Genomic DNA, 4,256 nt, shown 5'->3' on the forward strand with positions numbered 1-4,256 from the left:
AGTGTAGTCTTTTTTGTTGTTAGGCACGTCTACAGATTTCTTGCCACATGTCTATGTTTCTTGCATCTCACGATTATGTCGTGTATGAAAGAATGTCTGTGTGCATGTGTGTGAAACAACAAACTGACGATTTATATATAATCATTTGTAATTGTATATACATTGTTGTGATTAATTGTGGCTGGAAAAATAATGTAGCTGGAAAAATAGTTGCCTGCTGAAATTGAAATGTATATAAATCTTAATCATGACTAGATAGACACGGTGAGTTTGTCTTTACTATACACGTTAGATGTGATCCACCTCATAGTAACAATCCTGTCAGATCGTCCATCCTTTGAGTGAGAGTGTAACGTTACAGGTCGGCCGATCTGGTTTCGTGGTTAAAGTTAACCTTTTCGACATGTTTCCATGTTGTTGTTTCTCAGCAATAGCATGGACGCGATGTTGTCTGGGGTTTGGCAAAAGGAGAGTGGGGCGGTGCTCGGGGTGGTGACTGAAGGCCGTAACTGTGTAGTTCTGACGTCAACTTTTTACGGAAGTCACAACGGTTCGTGAAAAATCACAGCTACTTTAAGCAGGCTGTGTGAATTTTACTGTGGACTAACTGTTTTGAAACTTATATGGTAGTTGCATAGCACCTAGACCTCAGTTATCATGAAAAAAGCCAGGAAATTTCAGTTTTGACAATATGGGACCTTTAAGACTTCACTGGCACCATCATTGGCGAAAAACATTCAACCAGCACAAATTTTTGTGGCTGCCACTTTCTTTTATGATCAAAGGTTGTGGACTATATGGTACTAACCTTTCCATATTTCTGTTGGGGTAGGAGCGGGATAGTGGATATACAGCATGACTCAAGACAAGGTATGCATAGTTAAATACCTCCTTCACCTGCATGGCACCATAAGAGCTCCGGCCAACATCATTTCCTAACATACAGAGAACTGTTAAAATTCAAATGCTTTAATTTCACTTTTGTAAGGATAAATCAACAATGTAGCCATTAATACAGCTTTTCAAACTTCGAAAGAAAGATTTTTCTTTTTTACCATTCTACAACTGTACACAGCGCCATTTCAAGCACACATCTGCATTTTTTATTATGTATAAGGAATAAAAATTTGACATCTAGTACAAATTCAAGAAACTCAAGAACACCAGCTAAAACCTTCAATTTAACTTGAAACCAATACAAGGGGATAAAACTGGTTGGTCTATGATGTTTGTCCCATACCTGGCAAGTTTGGGTCCTCAATACAGAGCATTGAGGGTCTATATCTATTCTCCATGACCTTCATGATCTCCTCTTAGCAAGTTAAGCTCCCCCATCCTTCACACGGATGCCTGTTTTCAGATAATTAAAATGGCGCCCATACAATTCAAAGAATTCAATGAGCAGGATGCCCAAATTAATATTGGAAGCTCTGCAGTCTATTCTGGGATGGAGCTGAAATAAACACCAAAAGACATAATGGTTTATTTTAACAATTACATGATCAAATCAATCAATTGTGTTCATACCATGAAGTTTAATATTCCCAAGAGATGCTAAGTACTGTTACATAAATTATGGTCAAAAGACCAAATGAGAACAAATGATATCAATTAGCAGTAAGGAAACACTGGCTGGAAATCACTATGCACAAAAGCACATGAAAATACCTTTTACTGATGCCTCACCTGCAGGAAGCTGATGACCATTAAAATGAGGCTGTAGGAACTGATACCGCCTGTAAACACCTCGTTCAAATCTCAAGTATGGCAACACGGAATATCTCTACATTAAAAAAAAATAAAGAACTGCAGTACATGTATATCAGAAATATTTAAGTTTTCATAAAATGTCAGGTTATGGATACATTAATCATTCAATATCAATGCAAATCAGCTTTAATGTTTACAAAATTCAGTGGCTACATGTTTTCAGTTCTACCACACCAAATCAAGCACTTAATCTGGGCTTAGTGTGCTCATTCAAATGAATTACAGTATGAATTACAAATGAATCTCTCACCTTAAGATGATCCTTAATAAACCGAGCTGCTTTGACACCAGTTTCAACATTAAAACTGATGTCTACCTTCACATCTGTCTCTCTGTCAGTCAGTTTAATTATTGGTACCTGTAAAGAAAAGGCTCTGATAACTAAACCAATTCCTTAGTTCTCGGAAAGAAGGCTTATTAGTTTTGGGATGATTACTGTTATTTTTTTTCAGTGCGATTTATTCAGAATTTCTTTTGGACTTTCACCTCAATAGCAGCTCTGATTGCAAAAGTAGAAGTTCTGTCAAAATGCAATCTTGTAACTAATATTTAACACCGTACAGAATCGTCATTTGAATGCCTGTCATTTACAATCTCCCACATCACTTGCATGTTCATTTTTTGCCCTTCATAACAGATTTTAAGGGGTTCATATGATAAATCAAAAATTATGTTAAAAATGTTAAAAGTTTTTGTTAAAAACTAACACTTGCTTTCTAATTTTTTTTTATTCTATCGGTTTTCTTTGCTTTGCATTTATTACAAACTGCAATAATTCAACTTTCAGAGCTTTTTATCCCTAGTCCAAAAATTTTAAATAAAACTAAGCTGTTCACCAAACCTTGGCTGTTCTTGCAGTGTTGCCAAGTCTGCTGATTTCCCACGAAATTGGCCTACTTTCATACTGTTCCCATAGTTGAAGCGAACCCCCAACCCCCCACCCAACACAATTTCAACCAAGGTGGAACCTCCTGGAGGTTTTATGCAGACCTGGCAATCCTGTGTTCCTTGCTGCATACAAAACAATTATGTAATAGATCCCCTGATCATTTCAGTCTGAACTTAACCTTATTACTTCTTTGAAAAAAAAAAAAAACACAACGCACTTCAATGAAGAGGTAGGGATTGCAACCTATAGGTGCTCAATGAAGAACAAATAATGACTAACCGTAGCCTTGTCAAGTAGTTTAATGGAGAACGGCTCAGCCACTTTATTCTGCCTGAGTGCCTGGTCCAGCTGCTGCAGAGGAGGTTGTTCCCATTTTCCATACACCACCAGGTCAATATCACTACATAATGCAATTAAAAACAAAACCACACAATAACAAAATAAAATTACAACATATGGACAATCACATGCAATACCTGGTAGGAAGATAAAGTCCTGTACTGAAGCTGCCAAATATTTCAACCTGAAAACAGAAAATAGCACTTTAAAAAGACATGGCAATGGACTATTACATGCACTTCACTCTGCAATCTTTGGCTGACCTTGTTCACATCATAGCCACAAACACGTCAAACTGCAATTTACCATGTAGTGACAAAAAATATAAAGAAAAATTTGTTTGGAAAGGCAAAGATTAAATGTGTTCTCTCGTTAAGATGAGCTTGTAAATTTGTAGATGGAAAAATCTGCATGCAAGTTTTTTTTGCATTTTTCTTTTTTTCTACTTGTTACTTTGCACTTTTTGTTAGAAACTGTTTATTTACTATTTATTCAGGTTTTTTAAGGTATCTAATAATTTGATATTTAATTTCCATGATCTAAATATTCTTAAAAATTAAACATTTGTTGTAATTTGGAAGTGTGTAGCATTATTATGCCGTTACATTATGATTATATATTCAGAGGCATAAAATGGACTTTAAAATGACAATAATATCGCTTATTGCAATTATTTCTGGGGCAATATATCGCACAACAAAGAGTTGTTATCGTGACAGGCCTAGATGAATATAGCTTTTTTTGTCCTCCACTGTTAAACAGCAACATGCAATCTCTTTGTGCTAGACTCACCTTTGCCATGGGCCACAGATCTTTGATTACAGCCTCAACACGATTGACAACATCTCTCCTCATTTCTTCCTCTTCTGGGCGTGGTGACATGAAATTATAAAAATCCACTATCTCCTCATGGAGGCTGGGGAGTATAAACATTTGTGTCCTCCATTACAAAGGGACTTCTGAACACACTTTCAGAAGTTAATTTTAAAAAGCCAAGTATTAAATCAAAATGTGTAAATAGTGTTGTAAAAAAGTTTTACAGAGCTTTAGGTTGCAAGTGTGTCCCATCGAGTAACCAAAAGTTTTACATACATGTAAAGGAAATATGTAATGCAAGTAGACGTTCTTACAGGTTTCTGAAAACCAGATTAATGGAGCAATGGAAAGGTGTTGAGAAAGCTGCTTACTCACCAGACTGGATGTATAAGTGGGTTAAAGGGTTAGTTCACCCAAAAATGAAAATTCTGTCATTAATTAC

The 4,256-nt window shown here is 36.1% G+C and overlaps 1 pseudogene; it reads right to left on the reverse strand.

Annotated features, from left to right (window-relative positions):
• The window catches only part of LOC107664621 (non-canonical poly(A) RNA polymerase PAPD7-like), a 10,307-nt pseudogene extending 6,398 nt beyond the window's left edge, over positions 1-3,909 (reverse strand).
• Between the last annotated feature and the right edge of the window lie 347 nt (positions 3,910-4,256).

Source organism: Sinocyclocheilus anshuiensis, unplaced genomic scaffold, assembly GCF_001515605.1.
Source record: "Sinocyclocheilus anshuiensis isolate Anshui unplaced genomic scaffold, SAMN03320099.WGS_v1.1 scaffold621, whole genome shotgun sequence".
NCBI lineage: Eukaryota > Metazoa > Chordata > Actinopteri > Cypriniformes > Cyprinidae > Sinocyclocheilus > Sinocyclocheilus anshuiensis.